Genomic DNA, 23036 nt, shown 5'->3' with positions numbered 1-23036 from the left:
TTAATTATCACTTGTTTTTGGTTTGTATGTCTAATTAATTAGTAAGTCTTAAAACCAATAGAGCGAAAGTTTGAGGGGTTAAGACGGTCAAAGGTTAAAATCAATAGAGCGAAAATTTGAGATCTTTAACCAGATAGTAGACATAGGACATTAGTTTTAAGGATGGCGAAAGCGTATTAAAACTAATTGGAACTTATTTATTTTCAAAAATTGTTTTTACACTCGAGCGGGATGGCGAAAGCATACGTTAGGGATATTAGCTTGCTCCGAGTCAACAGAGCGAAAGTTTGAGATTAGGAGATTTAAATAGATAACAACCTCATAAAATAGGCATTTTATTAATTACGTTGTTTCCAAAAAGCTCTTCTAAAATCTAATGGGATGGCGAAAGCGTACATTAGGATTAGGATAGTAGTCTGACTCAACAGAGCGAAAGTTTGAGACGAGGATTTTTAATCAATTGAATTAGTAAAGATTTTTAATTTGATTATGCAAAAGCCAATGGACCTTCGGATCACCTTTAGTTAAACGAAATACATACTGATACCTGTCTTTTATTATTATTCTTTATTTTCTCACAATCACTTTCCCTTAGGAACAATCGAAATTTTAGTACCCCTAGCTCTACATAGTAACCTTAGATAACGGTAGATCGATTCATAGTCCCTGTGGATTCGATATCTTTTAAAACTACACGACACGACTGTGCACTTGCAGTTATCAGATTTATAGACACGTAAAGTCGCGATCACTGAAGCTGACTAGTGGTATTCTTGAAGAAATCAGAGAAGGTCAAAAAGCCGACGTTGGATTGATTGATAAGTTGACTTTGATTAACCAAGGCAAGAGTAGTGAATTCAGAATTGACGAGAATGGTATACTGAGGTTTGGAGACCGAGTTTGTGTTCCTGATATTGATGAACTCCGAAAGCGTATTCTGGAAGAAGGACACCGTAGTGGGTTGAGTATTCATCCTGGTGCTACCAAGATGTATCATGATTTGAAAAAGTTGTTTTGGTGGCCTGGAATGAAGAAGGAAATTGCTGAGTTTGTGTACTCTTGTTTGACTTGTCAGAAGTCAAAAATTGAGCATCAGAAACCATCTGGGTTGATGCAACCGATGTTTATCCCTGAGTGGAAGTGGGATAGCATATCGATGGATTTTGTTTCGGGTTTGCCGAGAACTGTCAGAAATTGTGAAGCTATCTGGGTCGTGGTGGACAGGTTGACGAAGTCAACACATTTTATACCGGTGAGAATGGATTATCCGATGGAGAAGCTAGCTCAGTTGTATATTGAGAAGATAGTTAGTCTACATGGTATTCCTTCAAGTATCGTGTCAGACAGAGATCCGAGGTTTACATCTAAGTTCTGGGAAAGTTTGCAGAAAGCTTTGGGTACTAAACTGAGACTAAGTTCTGCTTACCATCCGCAGACTGATGGACAGACTGAGAGGACGATTCAGTCGTTAGAGGATTTGTTGAGAGCTTGTGTGCTAGAAAAAGGAGGTGCTTGGGATAGTTATCTGCCTTTGATTGAGTTTACCTACAACAACAGTCATCATTCGAGTATCGATATGGCTCCGTTTGAGGCTTTGTATGGTAGGAGGTGTAGGACGCCGTTGTGTTGGTACGAATCTGGTGAGAGTGCTGTAATTGGTCCGGAAATTGTACAAGAGACCACAGAGAAGATTAAGATGATTCAAGAGAAGATGAAAGCTTCCCAGAGTCGTCAGAAGAGTTATCATGACAGGAGGAGGAAAACACTTGAGTTTCAAGAGGGAGACCATGTGTTTATGAGAGTTACTCCTATGACAGGTATTGGTCGGGCATTGAAGTCAAAGAAGTTGACTCCACGTTTTATTGGACCATTCCAAATTTCTGAAAGAGTGGGAGAAGTAGCATATCGTGTCGCGTTACCGCCGATGCTTGCAAACTTGCATGATGTGTTTCATGTGTCTCATTTGAGGAAATACATATCAGATCCGTCCCATGTGATCCAAGTAGATGATGTACAGGTAAAAGACAACTTAATGGTTGAGGCATTGCCTGTGAGGATTGAGGATCGAAGGCTGAAGCAATTGCGTGGTAAGGAAATAGCTTTAGTCAGAGTAGCTTGGGGAGGACCGGCTGAAGGAAATGTTACTTGGGAGCTAGAGAGCCAGATGAAGGATTCTTATCCAGAGCTCTTTACCTAAGGTATGTTTTCGAGGACGAAAACTCTTTTAGTGGGGGAGAGTTGTAACACTCGTATAATTTTAATTTTAATTTAATTTTAATATTAGATTAATAATTATTATTTTTATGGATATCATAACTCACTGTTACACCGTAGAGACTAGGACAATTCTTCCCTTTCTTTTTGAACGATTGTATGCCAAATACTCGTTCACAAGGAGGAGATTTAATACAACGAATTAACGAGATCGAACGTTTCATTAACGTCAAACGTCGAGCTCGCAATCTTCCCGAAGTAGACCCAATTCCGATTAATCAGGAATTGATTTTTACTGATCAAACGAATCAATTCACCCCAAAGTTAGAGATGGCTGCTCTTCGTCCTCTTAGAGAATATGCCGCTCCTTCGCGCGCTGAACCGCACTCAAGCATCGCACCACCTGCAATTGAGGCGAACAATTTCGAACTGAAACCTTCACTGGTCCAAGCTGTTCAACAGAATCAATTCTCTGGAAGCCCTGTAGACGACCCTAACCTCCATTTATCTGTGTTCGTGCAATATGCCGACACTGTCAAAGCTAACAACGTTAGTTCCGAAGCTATTCGATTACGTCTCTTTCCTTTCTCCTTGAGAGATAGAGCTAGAGCGTGGCTTCAATCCCTGCCTTCGAACTCCATAACCACATGGGACGAATTGAAAAGAGTATTCTTAGCGAGATATTTCCCGCCTAGCAAAACTGCTATGCTCAGAGGTCAAATCAACGGATTTACCCAGAAAGATAACGAATCACTCTTCGAAGCTTGGGAACGTTATAAGGACATGCTTAGACTATGCCCTCATCATGGACTCGAACCATGGATGATCATCCATACTTTCTATGGTGGTCTCTTATATAACACTAAAATGACTATAGATGCCGCTGCTGGCGGAGCATTAATGGACAAGCAACATGATGAAGCATATAACTTCATAGAGAACATGGCACAAAACCATTACCAATGGGGTGGAGAACGAGCCGCTCTAGAGAAAGCCCGAACCAAAGGAGGAATGTACGAAATAAGTGGTATAGACCGCGTTAACGCGAAAGTAGACGCTTTAACTCAAAAGATCGAGAACTTAACCGTCACTCCATCAGCCACCGCTGCTGCTGTAATGCCTAACTGCGAGATCTGTGGATTGACTGGACATGTAGTTGCCGAATGTCAACTCTTGACTGGAACCCCATCTGATCAAGTAAATTATGCTCAAGGAAACCCTTATTCTAACACGTACAACCCTGGATGGAAGAACCATCCGAACTTTTCCTATAAAAACAACAATGCGTTGTACGCACCTGGACAAGCACCTGCTGTACCACCTGGCTACCAAAAAGCGCCTGTAGCTGCTCAAAACACTCCTAGGAAGTCAAATCTAGAAATCATGATGGAAAACTTTATAGCTTCCCAACAACAAACCAACAAAGACTTCCTGAATCAAAATATTCACAATAGCGAGCAACTAAAACAACTATCGAACAAAGTAGATGCTTTAGCTACGCATAACAAAATGCTTGAAACTCAAATCTCACAAGTAGCTCAACAACAAGCACCTACCGCTGCCCCTGCTGGCACGTTTCCTGCTCAACCACAACCTAATCCTAAAGGACATGCGAACGCAATAACACTACGAAGTGGAACGAATTACGATGGACCAGTTGATCCTCGAACTCAAAACGTACCCATGTCACAACAAGAGCCAAAGGAAACCCAAAAGACATCAAACGATGACCAAACTGCTAAGACTAAAGAGAACCATAACGAAGTGGAATCTGAAAAGGAAAAACCTTATGTTCCACCACCACCTTATAAGCCGCCAATTCCTTATCCTCAGAGATTAGCTAAATCAAAAACCGAAGCGCAATTTAAAAGATTTGTAGAACTTCTGAAGCAATTAAACATAACCATACCATTCACAGAAGCCATAACTGAAATGCCTTCGTACGCTAAATTCCTAAAAGAAATCTTATCGAACAAAAAGAAACTAGAGGATAACGAAACTGTGACGCTTACCGCTGAATGTAGTGCTATCATCCAAAACAACATGCCTCCAAAACTGAAAGACCCTGGTAGTTTCTCTATACCCTGCGTAATAGGTAAAACCATTATAGAGAAGGCCTTGTGCGATTTAGGAGCTAGTGTTAGTTTGATGCCTCTTTCAACCTGTAAGAAACTAAATCTAGGTGAGCTTAAAGCAACAAGAATGTCTCTTCAACTAGCAGACCGTTCAGTAAAATATCCTGTAGGAATGTTAGAGAATATCCCTGTTCGTGTAGGTCAATTCTACATCCCAACTGATTTCATCATTATGGATATCCAAGAAGATTCTAACATCCCGATCATATTAGGAAGGCCATTTTTAGCAACCGCTGGTGCAATTATAGACGTAAAGCGAGGAAAGCTTACTTTCGAAGTAGGAGAGGAGAAAATAGAATTTATCCTTTCCCAATTCCTAAAAGCACCTTCTATAATTGACACATGCTGCTCTGCTGACATAATCGACGAGTGTGTTAATGAAATACAATCCGAGCCAAACAAGGAAACCGAGATCATAAAAATTCCTATGCCGCCAATCGTTGAAGATGACAACTGGCGAGGGGAATATCAAGATAACCACTTGAGTGAATGCTTGGCACTTACTGCTGATCCTATACCTGGACCGAAGAAGCCTGCTATAGAACTAAAAACACTGCCTACCGATCTTAGATACGAATTCCTTGACGAAGACCAAAACTGACCAGTTATAGTAAACGCCAACTTAGGACAAACCGAGACTGTAAAATTACTTACTGTCCTAAGAAAATACCCAACCGCTCTAGGATATAACATATCAGATTTGAAAGGAATAAGTCCTTCCCTCTGTATGCACCGCATAATGCTCGAAGACGACTGTAAAACATCTAGAGAACATCAAAGGCGGATAAATCCTATTATGAGTGATGTGGTTAAGAAGGAAATCCATAAACTACTAGAAGCCGGAATAATATATCCTATATCCGATAGTAAATGGGTTAGCCCTGTTCACGTCGTACCAAAGAAAGGAGGAGTTACTGTAATCACTAACGCTAAAGGCGAATCTGTAGCACAACGTACCCAAACTGGATGGAGAATGTGCATTGACTATAGGAAGCTAAACAAAGCTACTCGAAAAGACCATTTCCCTTTACCTTTCATAGATCAAATGCTCGAACGCCTAGCTAAACACTCGCATTTCTGTTATCTGGATGGATACTCCGGATTTTTCCAAATTCCTATCCACCCTAACGACCAAGAGAAGACCACATTTACCTGTCCTTATTGTCGCACGCTCGCGAAAAATGAACAGAGTCGCCACCAATATATTTATCCCATAAGGGAAAGGAATATCAGAAAACCTAACAAAGGAAGGAACAGGGTCTTGCGACCAGAGAATCAAGGTACGGGAGTCGGTTACGCAAGGGGAAGGTATTAGCACCCCTCGCGCCCATCGTACTCGATGGTATCCACCTATGTTTGTTTCTATCTAAAGGGTGTGTATCTATGTCTAAGTCTATATGCGAAATGAATGCAAAATGTAGGGAAAATAAAGAATTGTACTCGCACGGGCCCTACCCCGCTGCCTACGTATCCTTTTCAGGAATCAGAGTTACCGTAGCTCGGCTCACGATTTTCTGTTTGTTTTTGTGTTTTTTAATTGGGCGGAGTCAACGTTCACGTTCTTGCATAAGGGACGACCTGCGATGCGTACGAACGGAAATGACATTGCCCTTAGGTGCCAACGAGGCAAAAGAAAAAGAAATGATTGGTTTGTGTCTTTTAGGATAGATGAGTGATGAACAATTCCCAATACCGGGCCACTCACCACTTTCTCTACTTTGCTTTAGTCTGAACCATTGTTAGGTGTTTTAAATGCGTTTTTGGTTGTGTGTTTTTTAAGGGAATTTACTTCACGATTCGAATCACATAAAATGTATAATGATCGAGAAGCAGATTAGGGAATGAATCCCACTCACTTCCATCCTATTATGTAATGTTTGAGAAACAGATTAGAGAATGAATCTCACTCATTTCTCTCCCATTAATTAATGTTTGAGAAACAGATTAGGGAATGAATCCCACTCGTTTCTCTCCCATTAAGTAGTGACCGAGAGACGGATTAGGGAATGAATCCCACTCGTTTCTATGCCACTAAGCGATTGAGAAATAGATTAGGGAATGAATCCCACTCATTTCTCTATCACTTGCTTAATGTGATTCGCATCTTCCGTTTATTAATGTTTTAAAGAGTTGAAAAAGAAAAGGAATGCAATAGGGAACTAATCCTAAATTCTAATCTATGTTATTCTAATCTACAATTGGTCCTAAGGTTGAGGATAACTATCCTATCTCAATTCCCCTTAACAAAGAAGGAAGAGTCTAAGGGAACATGGCAAGCAATAGTAAGGAATAAGCAACATCAAAGCAAGAAATGAGAGGCTAAGCATGGAAACAAGAGAGGTAAGCCTCAAGTCAGTATCAAAACAAGGGATTGAGTGTCCCAAATCAAATACAAAAGCATCACGGTATCACACAAAAGTATCCACAAAAAGTTACCAAAGCATCGCATGAATCGTTACTTACCAATTAGCGGACAAACATCGATTAATCAAAGCAAAAGCAAGTGAACACATGGTTTAAGCTTGAAGTCAGTAGAAAACTCATTCATTTAGTTCCAATATCCTATGTTAATCTATATTAATCAATTAGCATGAAGCAATACAAAACTCTAACCAAAACTAGACAACATTAGGTCAATACTAGCTAAACGGTTTCAAATCGTGAATGAAGTTAGAAACATGTGATCAAATGGTGCAAGTCAGTAGCAAATAGCCTCTACTAGATGCCTAAACAATCACAAAATCATGCCAAGAAGTTCCACACAAAATTACGGGTCATTTGTACAAGTTACGGTGCACTCGTCAACCAAAAACAAGTTATTTACATGTGGTAAAGAAAAATCGAGTAAAATAGGAAAACATGATCTAAAATTTTCAATTCCAGGTCTTAGGACCTCTAAACATCCCTAATCATATGTACAAAAAGGAATCGACATTATTGCATGAATGCATTTCAATTTAAGAGCACAAACGTCACAAACATCTATTAAAAACGCATGTTAATCGAGTCAAACAACACTAACCAAATACCAATCAAAACAAAGAATTAGGAATTCATTTTTTGTACACAACATCATGGATTAGTCTACAGTAACTATACAAAAATTGGTGATTAAATTCTAATCCTAAGGTACTAAACGAAATTAACTTGTAAAACCTAGCAAAACATGAAGAAATATGAACACATTTAAGAAAAAGATTTATTAGAAATAGCAAAATAAAATCTAAAAATATGCAAAAAATACTAAAATTATCTACACACAAAATCCTACTTAAAATCTATTTTTACTTATTTTTTATTTGAGCCAAAATTGATTAACCAAACAAAAGTTAGAAGGGAAACAAATTGCAAAAGGGAACAAATTTAACAACACAGGGGGGTGCAGAAGCGAAATGAAATGCCTTGGATTTACACTAGGGTGCATGTTGGGCCTTATCCTGGGGGTGGAAATAACAATTTCGTATGGCCCAAAGCATAGATCCAGATTCAGATTTTTTACTTGATTCAAAATATTTTTCAGATTTTTTCATCGATCAAATTACCCACTAATCAGGATTTAATACTCATTCAAATCAAATTAATCTCAATTAATGCTACTTAATTTCTACAAAAAAACAAATCAGTATGTTAATTTAAAATTGGGAAGGGGAAATAGGGTTACATGCTGAGTGACTGTTGGAACGTCTTCTTCTTCTCCCGTGAACACACAACGGCGCCCAAACTCTCGCCGATATCACGAACGGACGGTGGCGGCCCAAGCTTCGACTCTGATGAATCCTTTCCAGTCACGCTCCGCTCGATCGTTCAATCTCTCAAACTCTCGGCGTTACGGTTATGGTCGCACCCTTCTCCGATCGAAATCTCAAATCGCCGCCGTGAACCACATTGAGACCTCACTGATCTACGGTCTCCATTCAAACTCTCGTTCACTAATCTCTCTGATTCAATCCGTCTCTCCTATCTCTGTCAAAACAAACGCAAATCGGCTCCTCTTTCATCTTACTCTCGAAACTTCTTCTCTGAATCTTGAAGTCTTGTTGCGATATGTAAACGACTTTCGTCACTGCTTTTCCAGTGAAGATTGTTATGAGATGTGTAGAATCTTTTATGATTTTCTGAGTCTTCTTTCTGCGAAGATTGAGAATGTATGAAGAGAAGATGATTGAAGATTGATGACGATCTTCATGAAGGTGACGTTATTCTGACATTTTCTGATTTGTGTTGAAGATGAGAGTTGAAGATTCAATGGAATCGAGAGGTTCTGAATTGGTGGATCGTGAGAAGGGGTTTGAAGATGGAGGGAATTTGAAGTGTGGTTGAGTGAATTCCTTTGAAGAGAAGAGAAGGAGAGAATTGAGATGTGAGAATGGTGATGAAGACGGATGAAGCAGGTGAATTCAGAGGGAGATATAAAGCTCATTACAAAGAATCGGTTAGTTCTCTTTTTTGATTCTGTTGTTTTTCTGTTGCAATTTTCTCTTTTGTTGTCTGAATTTTCTGTTGGTGATTTGATGAAGGTTGGTACAAAGATGAAGATTGGTGGTGGATGAAGCGTGTGAAGTGTAGATGGAGATGAAGTGAAGGTTATGAAAAATGATGAAGAATGGCTGATTTCTGAATTGGCTCCTGCTTTGGATTTATAGAGGTGAAAGGAAGAGAGTTGAGGTTAGTTCTGCATTCTGATTTTTCTGTTAACTGCTTTTTTCTGCTAGTTCTCCTCTCCTCCCCTTTTCTGTTATTTCTGTTTTTTGGTAGTTAGGTGGTTAAGAGGTGGTTTAGGTTTGTAACTGAATTAGTTACTTATTGGTTATTGGTTTGAAAGGTGGTTGGAATTCTGTTATTGAATGGTTAGGATTCGGTTACCGATTTATGAACTGTATGGTTTTACAAAGGAATATGTGGGCTGCTGTTTGTAAATTTTGAATTGATTTTAATGACTGATGTGGTTAACTGTATTATGTACAAGTTTTGTGTGGGTGGTTTGAATTCTTCTTGTATGCAGGGACCTTGGACACTTGGATGGTAACAGGGTGCGAAGATGCTCGAGGCATAAAGGGAAAGAGAATGGGAGATTTGAAGAAATTTGAAGAATAAAAGGAGTCTTGAGGCTGTTGCATAGATGTAGTTTTCTTTTAACTTGTAAATGGAATTTGTAATGGGTTTGAGGTCGAATTTTGTAATGTATGGATTTTGGGAATGATGTAATAGAATTCGACCAAATTTTGTAATGGACTTTTAGTTTATGGATTTGGTTTTGATGTAAGTTTAGGGGTTTTTATGGTTTATGGATTTGCTATGGTTGAAAGTGTAGATAGACATGGCTTGGCTGTAATGTATGTTTGGCTCTTGAAATATAATGGATAATGAGCTTGGACATGTAATGAGATGGTTCCTTTTTGTAACAATATTTGATATGATGAGATGAAGTAATGAAATTTTCTTCCTTCTTTAAATAGCCTTTGAATATGTTCTTCCATCCATTTTGCTTTCTTTTTGAATTTAAGAATGCATTTCCCTCCTTTCTTCAAATGAATGAATACACACTCTTTTGGCGAAGCTTCAAACGAATGGCTTGTGTTCCAAGAAATCAAATGAACCAAACTTTGGATTGAAGAATAAACCAGATGACACCCTAACAATAAGATGATCATAGGAACAACCCTGAGAATCCACCAGTTGACACAAGCACAACGGAATGAACCTTACCCCACTATTAGTTGAAAACCTTAATAGAAACAAGCTTGCACAAAGTATGAACTTCAAGCCATGTGAAGCCTCAGCTTTATCTACAACCTCGATCCCTTGCCAATTTTATTGATTAGTGACACATGTTATGTCAATGACCTAATGGAAAGATGCAGATGAATGCAAAGCGTAAGCCAGATAGAAATAAATTAGGGGTAGGACAAATTTGGGGTATGACAGCTGCCCCTATTTAATCATCTTAAACCTGAAGGTGAGATTGGCGTTAGCCTTTCGAACATTCGAGGTAGAAGAAGATTAAATATCAAGACCTGAAATTTGTCCTGAAATGATGGTGAAACGTTATTCTTATTATTTTTTTGTTTTGATATCTGCTGGGGAAAGAGAATATTTTTGTTTTTTGTGACGGAATGATTCATAGTGAATAATTGTGGTTGAATGGTGATAGCTTGTAACGTGGTAACGGTGTCAATACATGGTTTTCCAGGAGGATGGTTGTTACATGGAACAGTAATTGAAGGATATGGACTTGACGGAGAGATAAGATAACACAGACGAGTGTCAAGGAGGGATACACACGAGTATCGAAAGAAAATACAGACGAGTACCAAAAGAACGACACATACGAGCATCAACAGAAAATATAGACGAGTACCAAAAGAATGACACATACGAGCATCAAGAGAAGATACAGACGAGTACCAAAGGAATGACACAGACGAGCATCGAAAGAAAATACAGACGAGTACCAAAGGAATGACACATACGAGCATCAAAAGAAGATACAGACGAGTATCGGAAGAATGACACATACGAGCATCAAAAGAAGATACAGACGAGTATCGGAAGAATGACACAGACGAGCATCAAAAGGGAATACAGACGAGTATCGAAAGAATGACACATACGAGCATCCAAAGGGAATACAGACGAGTATCGAAAGAATGACACAGACGAGCATCAAAAGGAGGATACAGACGAGTATCGAAAGAATGACACAGACGAGCATCAAAAGGAGATACAGACGAGTATTGAAAGGATGACACATACGAGCGTCAAAAGGAAGATACAGACGAGTATCGAAAGAATGACACATACGAGCATCAAAAGGAGATACAGACGAGTATCGAAGGAATGACACAGACGAGCATCAAAAGAAGATACAGACGAGTATCGAAAGAATAACACAGACGAGTGTTAAAAGGAGATACAGACGAGTATCGAAAGAATGACACATACGAGCATCAAAAGGAGATACAGACGAGTATCGAAAGAATGACACAGACGAGCATCAAAAGGGAGATACAGACGAGTATCGAAAGAATGACACAGACGAGCATCAAAAGGGAGATACAGACGAGTATCGAAAGAATGACACAGACGAGCATCAAAAGGGAGATACAGACGAGTATCTAAAGAATGACACAGACGAGCATCAAAAGGAGATACAGACGAGTATCGAAGGAATGACACAGAAGAGCATCAAAAGAAGATACAGACGAGTATCGAAAGAATGACACAGACGAGTGTTTGAGAATGATACAGACGAGTATCGAAAGAATGACACAGACGAGTGTTTGAGAATCTTAGTAGATGGACTTACTGGGGATTGGGATTTGGATTCGAAAATGGTGTGCCTGGACGAGAGGCGAGGGATGTGCAACACGGGGGTTGGATCTGAAAAGTTTTCCCGTACGAGGGAGGGAATCACGGAGACTAGGGACGACTAGACTCGGCAATAAGATGACGGTAACCACGGGGAATTACGGGATATTGATGCTTACGAAGCATAAGAGCTACATTGATCCCTCTGGCCAAAGGCGGGGTATAAATCTTCAAGAGTGGCAATCGTTCGAATTGCCACACACCAAGTATGGTTATTCAAACGATTGAAAAATGAGATGGGTTGAATGCCCACCCTCATCCGCACTCTAATCTTCGCGCAGCATACGGGAAATAACCTCGGAGACAACGATTCCGACGAAGAAAGAAATTGTATCCGATCCACATTGGGGAGAGAACATGAGGCTTCTTTTGGGGATTGAGGATACCATGTATCGGCACCATGACTGGAGGAGATTTGTAATGGAGTAGCAGATATCAAATGAAGCTTATACAGATGACAACTTCTGTGGGGATGTATTATTGTCTTGACTGGGTGCGGATTTGTATTATCTGGCTTATGCTTTGTATGCATGTTTGAATTCTTCTATGGCGTAATGCTCCATTTTGATGGATATGCTACGCTTTTGAGGATGCAATGCTATATGCAGTGAATACTATATGCAGAGTGCCAAATAAAGGCATTAGTGAGGTAAACACCAGGGAGAATCCCCTTAGTATTAAGGACCATGTGGAGGCGCCAATAGATATTGGACTTTGATTTGTAAGATGCACTTTTCTTTGACTTGAAGAATGATTTCTGACTTCTCACCATGTGCCACTGCTTGGAGGATTTTTAGCTTGAGGAGATTCCCTCGATTCACCATGTTGGGGATGAGAGATCCAGATACGGAACCTTGCTTAGGGAAGTAGGACAACTCCTAGGAGAAATAAACTCCTATGCTTGAGGAATGGAACAAACTCTCGGGAGAAATAAACTCCATGCTTGGGGAGAGACTAAGGTCCCAGGAGAAATAAACTCCTATAGTCATGAAGCGACAGAAAAACTCAGAATTGTGCCCCAAGCTTCGTGACTTATGGAGGAATTTTCCCCAATGGATCTTTGGAGAGATTTGTCGAATCTCGACGTAACTGCCCCAGATTGGTTGAGTTTGAGAGAGATTCCTCGACTTGATTGCCCCTGATTAGTTGAATTTGAGAGAGATTCCTCGACTTGATTGCCCCTGATTAGTTGAATTTGAGAGATTCCTCGACTTGATTGCCCCAGATTGATCAGAGCTTGAATTTGAGAGGTCAAGCCTCGATTCAGTTGCCCTTGATTAGGTACATCTTACTAGAATCCCCAAGCTTTCTTTGTTTTGAAGCCAAACAAACATGGAAACGACTTTACCACGCTCAACGGAGTCTTCAAACTCTTCCTCTCAAGGTAATCAGGGAAAGCATTAACTGTTCACACCCAGCGGAGTTCTTTGGATAACTTTCCCCTTGATGGTCAACATTTGGAATGATTATCTTTTACTCCTCGGAGTTCTCGAGTCTTTTGTACTTTGACATGATCAAGTTGCTCACTGATTCTCATCCTGAAATTTCTTTGATGTTTAAGCAGATATTTTGTATGCAAAAGAATGTTAATTCTAGGAATGATAATTCTAATGCAAAGTGTATGTTAGTCTTGAAGTTTAAAGAAACTTTTTTATTGAAATGAGGTTGCGACCTCTTGTGAATGGATCACTAGTTGACACAACCTCGATTTTTTGCATGTGGAAGATAAAGCAAACATACGATACCAACATGGATATGAGTCTCGCTTCATTGGGAGTCAGTTAAACGCTATCTCATAGGAGTGTGCTTTCAAAATAACCCTACTTCAATTAGGACTTTTGAGGGTTGTAACTTGGCCAGGTTCACGGTTTTCAGAAAACAAAGGATTTTAGGCTCAAAATTATTTGGTACCCACCCCCTTCGTGATGTTCTCCGTTCCTATGTTCAGTTAGCTCGACACGAGTGTTCATCCCTCACAAGGAATTTTGAGATGGTTGAAGAATCAATGAGGTTCTTTGGACGTGGCAGTCACTCACCTTTCATTTTTTGGTGCCTGATCACACGACTTTGTTCTTTTGATGAGGATCTTTATTTTGTAATCCTTGTTTTTCGCTTCTGCTTTCCCTAACTTTTGCCTGGACAAATTCTCTTGAATTTTATTTTGGAGTCCAGCGGGATGCCCTAACTTTTGCCTAAGTCACTTATTTCAAGTTTTTGACTTAGCGGGCTCTTTTTTTTTTTAATTCTTCTTTTTTGAACAAGTCGTGTGATGTTGCGTTGCTCTCGATTTGTTTGAAATATTGTGACTGCCTCATTCTCTGATTGATGAGGGATAACCATTGTGGCATCGTCCTCTTTTGACCTCTTGATGGAATAAGGATAATCATTGCGGTTTTGAAATTCCTCAACCTTTTGAAGGATAACCATTGTTGTATCCTTATGTGCACCTTTTGATGAGTTTTGAACACTCGATCGAGTTAAATGAACACTACCCTGCCCCAAGGTTAAAATAAGGGTTTTTATGATTAGAAAAGAAACTCCTTCTCCAAGGCTCAAAGGGGTTAACGAGGGTCTATCTCCCTTATATCTCCGGTGTTTGGGGATTTGAAACAATGCCTGTACATCCTCAGTAGGGTTTTTATTCGAAAACACATGATTAGAGATTTTTCATTTTTATCTTTCATCATTCTCCCTCAGCTTTTTGCATAAGCAAGCAATTAGTAAAGTTGATATCATAATGCCAAAACATTTTATGAGTGATAACGAATGGATTACTTCAAGACAAACGTAGACAATGTATTATGATTTTCATTCAGAAATTAACAAGTTTTTACATGCTATTGATGCTTAAACACACAAATGAAAAATTACAATGAGAATGCAGTAAGAAACTAAATGGGTGTCGTTGTTGAGGAGACTTGACTCCGTCTGGACTTGTTGAGCTTGAATACTTTCTGCAGTTCCTTCCAAACACTTCACCCAAGAGTTGTACACTTTTGCCTTGCTTTAGGGATTCGAGCAATGCGAGTGATGCAATGCTCAAGATAAGAGTATGTCTTGCTTATCCCTCGTGCGGGAGCCCCAAATATAGATGTTGGAGAAGTATTTGCCTTCATAAACAGAAATGATCTTGTATGGTCATCAAACTCGAGAGAGCTATTTATGGTGAAGAAGACCCAATATTAGAATCTTAACCAATTGAAGTTCCAACAAACAGGGGAGCAAATGGGAACAAGGCAATGGAATCACGTCAATTTGTTTCTCATATTCTTCTTGTCTCTGTTAACAAGCAAGGGCCACTGAGAAGGAAATCATGAGAAAAGGCAACTGAGTTATGAAGTAGAACCTTGAGGGTGAGAAGCGTTATGAAGAACACTCTGGATTACCACACGGAAGAAGATTCTGACGAAGTCACATAGGAATTTGTAATGCTTTTAGGGATTCGAGCAATGCAAATGGCGCAATGCTCAAGATAAGAGTACGTCTTGCTTATCCCTTGTGCGGGAGCCCCAAGCATATTCATTGAAGAAGTATTTGCCATCAAACATGGAGGAACCTTGTGTGGTCACCAAACTTAGAGAAGCTACTTGTTGCAAGGAGAGATCAAACACCAACTGAAGAACCAACCTCCATGGATACAACTGAGCACAAGAACCTTGAAAATGAGAGATGCTTCTACAGAACACTTTGATTACCCCTTGGAAAGAAGATTCTGACAAAGTTGCTCGAGAATTTGTGGTGCTTTATTATTATCATACCAACGAGTTCAAGGAAGCAGCTTTCTACAAAACAGGAAATACTTGACATGAGAACACAGAAAGGAAATGATGATTGCCATAGTTGAGGAGACTTGACTCCTTCTGGGCTTATTGTTTTTTTTTGGTGATACTTTATGGAATACGGACATTCACTTGTGCATGAACTCTTCGCTTTATGCGCAGGCCATTCGGAGTGAATGATATTACTTTGGAGTCAATGAGATCTTGGACTTTGTGTTTCAAAATATTACAATCCTCAGTTGAATGTCCAGATGTCCCAGAATGGTACTCACACCTTGCATTTAAGTCATATCCTTGAGGAATCGGTGTTGGAGGGGGCTTAAACTCTCTTAGTTGGACCAAAGAATCCTTGAGTAAATGAGAAAGCAATTGACTATAGGTCATAGGAATTGGGTCAATTCTTCTTGGTGGTCTCCTTGGCACTTGTGGACCCTGTTGTTGGTGACGATACACAATCTGTTCAGGTGTCTTCCCTTTTTGATTTGGTTGTGAAACAATCGGAGACTGATGAAGTGGGAAATCTGGAACCCAAGATGGTGCATTTGAAGTAGATCCCACATAGAAGCATGAATCAACCTTTCTTTCCACCACATGTGGAACCCTGTTTCCTTGAACAATCATACCCTCGGGGGTGAACAAAATCACTTTTGAATCAATGAGATCTTGAACTTGGTGTTTCATCGCCTTACAATTCTCAACATCATGGCCAGGTGCCCCGGAATGGAACTCACATCGAGCATTGGCATCAAAATTGGGAGGAAGCTTTTCAGGCGTAGCCAACTCTCGTAGCTCAATCAACTGAAGTTCCAGCAGGCGAGGAAGCAACTGAGCATAAGGCATCGGGATCGGATTGATAAGCCTCTGAGGTATCTTAGGCTTTTTCCCACACATTTGGTCTCCTTGATTCATTCTAGGGGCATGAACATTTTGACGTGGAGGCAATGGCACTTGAAATTGAGGGAGGGCTCCCTGAGGCATCCCATGCATGGAAAGAGATCCTATTGAAGAGAAGGAGTCAACAATTTCTGTTGCAGCAGCAGGGACAACATCACCTTCTTTTCTTAGTACCATTTTCAGAACTTCCATGACCAGGCTCACTTGAGTCTTCAACTGACTGTTTTCCTCTTTTAGTGCATCCTGATTACGGATCAATTCTTGCATCTCCAACATAAGATGACCCATTTGTTCCCTCATCTCATCCATTTCCTCACGGAGTTGTTCCATAGTTGATCTTGGAGTTGTGGCGGTGAGAAGTCAAATCTGTTGTTGATCTTGGAATCTGAATAGAAATGGTCCCATAAGTCTTTGAAAGAACCATGAAATGCATGATAGTATGAATGCATGTTTCATTTATGAGAGATCCTAAAGTCTTTTCTCACACTTTCATCTTTCTTTTCTGGAATCAAAGCTTCTCTTTTGTATAGAATATCTTTTCTTTTCTTTTTCCTTTTTTTTTCTTTTTTTTTTTGGAAATAGACTTTAGGATCTTTCATAAATGGAATGGATAAAACAATGATGTTATGCAATGCAACAACATGGGATCAAGGTCCATATAATCTTAGTAACCACTGTACAATCTTCTGAATAACTGATATAGGTCAAATGTCGCAGGATCAAAGGTCCGACACCTTTTTGAATACCAGGAAAACCAATAGTCACCAACAGAACAGAATAGTCACCAACGGTACCTGTCATGTATATCCCACCCCACTCACAGGTGAATCTAGGTCAAGGTAGGTCAATGGCTTCCAGCGTTATCAGTTCTCCTGAAACACCATCATTGTCGCAAATACATGCCAACAACGGTATCTCATTTGAACCTCGGCTGGTCGTGGGTCTCATGATCGCAATCAACAGAACCTGACATTCTGTTGGCGTCATGACTATCCACTCTATCCTAGGTATCCTATGTGTCAACTCTGGCCTGGGTATTGGGCCTTTTACCTCATAGAACATCCCACCCAACCTGCAAACAGAGAAAATATGTGGCCCCCACGGGGACCCATAATATAGTCCAGAATGCGAGAAATTAAATATGATATGCAAGCAGGAAATGAACATGATATGCAAGCATATATATACAAAATGCAAATATACGAACACATAAAAAAAAACACCCAATAAACGAAACAAACAAAGGCTAGGATCGACTTGCTTAGGTAATCCCCAGCAGAGTCGCCAGCTGTCGCACGCTCGCGAAAAATGAACAGAGTCGCCACCAATATATTTATCCCATAAGGGAAAGGAATATCAGAAAACCTAACAAAGGAAGGAACAGGGTCTTGCGACCAGAGAATCAAGGTACGGGAGTCGGTTACGCAAGGGGAAGGTATTAGCACCCCTCGCGCCCATCGTACTCGATGGTATCCACCTATGTTTGTTTCTATCTAAAGGGTGTGTATCTATGTCTAAGTCTATATGCGAAATGAATGCAAAATGTAGGGAAAATAAAGAATTGTACTCGCACGGGCCCTACCCCGCTGCCTACGTATCCTTTTCAGGAATCAGAGTTACCGTAGCTCGGCTCACGATTTTCTGTTTGTTTTTGTGTTTTTTAATTGGGCGGAGTCAACGTTCACGTTCTTGCATAAGGGACGACCTGTGATGCGTACGAACGGAAATGACATTGCCCTTAGGTGCCAACGAGGCAAAAGAAAAAGAAATGATTGGTTTGTGTCTTTTAGGATAGATGAGTGATGAACAGTTCCCAATACCGGGCCACTCACCACTTTCTCTACTTTGCTTTAGTCTGAACCATTGTTAGGTGTTTTAAATGCGTTTTTGGTTGTGTGTTTTTTAAGGGAATTTACTTCACGATTCGAATCACATAAAATGTATAATGATCGAGAAGCAGATTAGGGAATGAATCCCACTCACTTCCATCCTATTATGTAATGTTTGAGAAACAGATTAGAGAATGAATCTCACTCATTTCTCTCCCATTAATTAATGTTTGAGAAACAGATTAGGGAATGAATCCCACTCGTTTCTCTCCCATTAAGTAGTGACCGAGAGACGGATTAGGGAATGAATCCCACTCGTTTCTATGCCACTAAGCGATTGAGAAATAGATTAGGGAATGAATCCCACTCATTTCTCTATCACTTGCTTAATGTGATTCGCATCTTCCGTTTATTAATGTTTTAAAGAGTTGAAAAAGAAAAGGAATGCAATAGGGAACTAATCCTAAATTCTAATCTATGTTATTCTAATCTACAATTGGTCCTAAGGTTGAGGATAACTATCCTATCTCAATTCCCCTTAACAAAGAAGGAAGAGTCTAAGGGAACATGGCAAGCAATAGTAAGGAATAAGCAACATCAAAGCAAGAAATGAGAGGCTAAGCATGGAAACAAGAGAGGGAAGCCTCAAGTCAGTATCAAAACAAGGGATTGAGTGTCCCAAATCAAATACAAAAGCATCACGGTATCACACAAAAGTATCCACAAAAAGTTACCAAAGCATCGCATGAATCGTTACTTACCAATTAGCGGACAAACATCGATTAATCAAAGCAAAAGCAAGTGAACACATGGTTTAAGCTTGAAGTCAGTAGAAAACTCATTCATTTAGTTCCAATATCCTATGTTAATCTATATTAATCAATTAGCATGAAGCAATACAAAACTCTAACCAAAACTAGACAACATTAGGTCAATACTAGCTAAACGGTTTCAAATCGTGAATGAAGTTAGAAACATGTGATCAAATGGTGCAAGTCAGTAGAAAATAGCCTCTACTAGATGCCTAAACAATCAAAAAATCATGCCAAGAAGTTCCACACAAAATTACGGGTCATTTGTACAAGTTACGGTGCACTCGTCAACCAAAAACAAGTTATTTACATGTGGTAAAGAAAAATCGAGTAAAATAGGAAAACATGATCTAAAATTTTCAATTCCAGGTCTTAGGACCTCTAAACATCCCTAATCATATGTACAAAAAGGAATCGACATTATTGCATGAATGCATTTCAATTTAAGAGCACAAACGTCACAAACATCTATTAAAAACGCATGTTAATCGAGTCAAACAACACTAACCAAATACCAATCAAAACAAAGAATTAGGAATTCATTTTTTGTACACAACATCATGGATTAGTCTACAGTAACTATACAAAAATTGGTGATTAAATTCTAATCCTAAGGTACTAAACGAAATTAACTTGTAAAACCTAGCAAAACATGAAGAAATATGAACACATTTAAGAAAAAGATTTATTAGAAATAGCAAAATAAAATCTAAAAATATGAAAAAAATACTACAATTATCTACACACAAAATCCTACTTAAAATCTATTTTTACTTATTTTTTATTTGAGCCAAAATTGATTAACCAAACAAAAGTTAGAAGGGAAACAAATTGCAAAAGGGAACAAATTTAACAACACAGGGGGGTGCAGAAGCGAAATGAAATGCCTTGGATTTACACTAGGGTGCATGTTGGGCCTTATCCTGGGGGTGGAAATAACAATTTCGTATGGCCCAAAGCATAGATCCAGATTCAGATTTTTTACTTGATTCAAAATATTTTTCAGATTTTTTCATCGATCAAATTACCCACTAATCAGGATTTAATACTCATTCAAATCAAATTAATCTCAATTAATGCTACTTAATTTCTACAAAAAAACAAATCAGTATGTTAATTTAAAATTGGGAAGGGGAAATAGGGTTACATGCTGAGTGACTGTTGGAACGTCTTCTTCTTCTCCCGTGAACACACAACGGCGCCCAAACTCTCGCCGATATCACGAACGGACGGTGGCGGCCCAAGCTTCGACTCTGATGAATCCTTTCCGGTCACGCTCCGCTCGATCGTTCAATCTCTCAAACTCTCGGCGTTACGGTTATGGTCGCACCCTTCTCCGATCGAAATCTCAAATCGCCGCCGTGAACCACATTGAGACCTCACTGATCTACGGTCTCCATTCAAACTCTCGTTCACTAATCTCTCTGATTCAATCCGTCTCTCCTATCTCTGTCAAAACAAACGCAAATCGGCTCCTCTTTCATCTTACTCTCGAAACTTCTTCTCTGAATCTTGAAGTCTTGTTGCGATATGTAAACGACTTTCGTCACTGCTTTTCCAGTGAAGATTGTTATGAGATGTGTAGAATCTTTTATGATTTTCTGAGTCTTCTTTCTGCGAAGATTGAGAATGTATGAAGAGAAGATGATTGAAGATTGATGACGATCTTCATGAAGGTGACGTTATTCTGACATTTTCTGATTTGTGTTGAAGATGAGAGTTGAAGATTCAATGGAATCGAGAGGTTCTGAATTGGTGGATCGTGAGAAGGGGTTTGAAGATGGAGGGAATTTGAAGTGTGGTTGAGTGAATTCCTTTGAAGAGAAGAGAAGGAGAGAATTGAGATGTGAGAATGGTGATGAAGACGGATGAAGCAGGTGAATTCAGAGGGAGATATAAAGCTCATTACAAAGAATCGGTTAGTTCTCTTTTTTGATTCTGTTGTTTTTCTGTTGCAATTTTCTCTTTTGTTGTCTGAATTTTCTGTTGGTGATTTGATGAAGGTTGGTACAAAGATGAAGATTGGTGGTGGATGAAGCGTGTGAAGTGTAGATGGAGATGAAGTGAAGGTTATGAAAAATGATGAAGAATGGCTGATTTCTGAATTGGCTCCTGCTTTGGATTTATAGAGGTGAAAGGAAGAGAGTTGAGGTTAGTTCTGCATTCTGATTTTTCTGTTAACTGCTTTTTTCTGCTAGTTCTCCTCTCCTCCCCTTTTCTGTTATTTCTGTTTTTTGGTAGTTAGGTGGTTAAGAGGTGGTTTAGGTTTGTAACTGAATTAGTTACTTATTGGTTATTGGTTTGAAAGGTGGTTGGAATTCTGTTATTGAATGGTTAGGATTCGGTTACCGATTTATGAACTGTATGGTTTTACAAAGGAATATGTGGGCTGCTGTTTGTAAATTTTGAATTGATTTTAATGACTGATGTGGTTAACTGTATTATGTACAAGTTTTGTGTGGGTGGTTTGAATTCTTCTTGTATGCAGGGACCTTGGACACTTGGATGGTAACAGGGTGCGAAGATGCTCGAGGCATAAAGGGAAAGAGAATGGGAGATTTGAAGAAATTTGAAGAATAAAAGGAGTCTTGAGGCTGTTGCATAGATGTAGTTTTCTTTTAACTTGTAAATGGAATTTGTAATGGGTTTGAGGTCGAATTTTGTAATGTATGGATTTTGGGAATGATGTAATAGAATTCGACCGAATTTTGTAATGGACTTTTAGTTTATGGATTTGGTTTTGATGTAAGTTTAGGGGTTTTTATGGTTTATGGATTTGCTATGGTTGAAAGTGTAGATAGACATGGCTTGGCTGTAATGTATGTTTGGCTCTTGAAATATAATGGATAATGAGCTTGGACATGTAATGAGATGGTTCCTTTTTGTAACAATATTTGATATGATGAGATGAAGTAATGAAATTTTCTTCCTTCTTTAAATAGCCTTTGAATATGTTCTTCCATCCATTTTGCTTTCTTTTTGAATTTAAGAATGCATTTCCCTCCTTTCTTCAAATGAATGAATACACACTCTTTTGGCGAAGCTTCAAACGAATGGCTTGTGTTCCAAGAAATCAAATGAACCAAACTTTGGATTGAAGAATAAACCAGATGACACCCTAACAATAAGATGATCATAGGAACAACCCTGAGAATCCACCAGTTGACACAAGCACAACGGAATGAACCTTACCCCACTATTAGTTGAAAACCTTAATAGAAACAAGCTTGCACAAAGTATGAACTTCAAGCCATGTGAAGCCTCAGCTTTATCTACAACCTCGATCCCTTGCCAATTTTATTGATTAGTGACACATGTTATGTCAATGACCTAATGGAAAGATGCAGATGAATGCAAAGCATAAGCCAGATAGAAATAAATTAGGGGTAGGACAAATTTGGGGTATGACACTTATGGTACATTCGCCTATAGACGAGTGCCTTTTGGGCTTTGCAATGCACCCGCGACCTTCCAAAGATGCATGATGGCAATATTTGCGGACTTCCTAGATGGAATAATGGAGGTCTTTATGGACGACTTCTCTGTCTGTGGAGGAAGTTTTGAAGCATGTTTAGCGAACCTTGAGCTGGTACTTAAACGATGCGTAAGCGTAAACCTAGTCCTTAATTGGGAAAAATGCCATTTCATGGTTCGACAAGGAATTGTACTGGGACACATCGTATCTGATAGAGGGATCGAAGTTGATAAAGCCAAAATTGAAATTATCGAAAACCTTCAACCTCCCAAAACCGTTAGAGAAATAAGAAGTTTTCTAGGACACGCTGGTTTTTACCGACGTTTCATTAAGGATTTCTCTAAAATTACAAAACCGTTAACCGAACTATTAATGAAAGACGCCGAATTCATCTTTACCGATAAATGCACTGAAGCATTTCATACACTTAAACAAGCATTAATCTCTGCGCCAATTATGCAACCTCCCGACTGGAATGAACCTTTCGAAATCATGTGCGACGCGAGTGATTATGCTGTAGGAGCCGTTCT

At 39.3% G+C, this 23036-nt stretch overlaps 1 non-coding gene across 1 annotated transcript; it reads right to left on the bottom strand.

Moving 5' to 3' along the window:
* Window positions 1-2919: 2919 nt before the first annotated feature.
* On the bottom strand, window positions 2920-3026 carry LOC131621221 (small nucleolar RNA R71). Its single transcript, XR_009289546.1, has one exon. It is a non-coding gene; the product is annotated as a small nucleolar RNA R71 (small nucleolar RNA).
* Window positions 3027-23036: the final 20010 nt, after the last annotated feature.

Source organism: Vicia villosa, linkage group LG7, assembly GCF_029867415.1.
Source record: "Vicia villosa cultivar HV-30 ecotype Madison, WI linkage group LG7, Vvil1.0, whole genome shotgun sequence".
NCBI classification, from domain to species: Eukaryota; Viridiplantae; Streptophyta; class Magnoliopsida; order Fabales; family Fabaceae; genus Vicia; species Vicia villosa.
The sequence above is the reverse complement of the archived record's forward strand: the minus strand, read 5'-3'. Positions and strand labels throughout refer to the sequence as shown.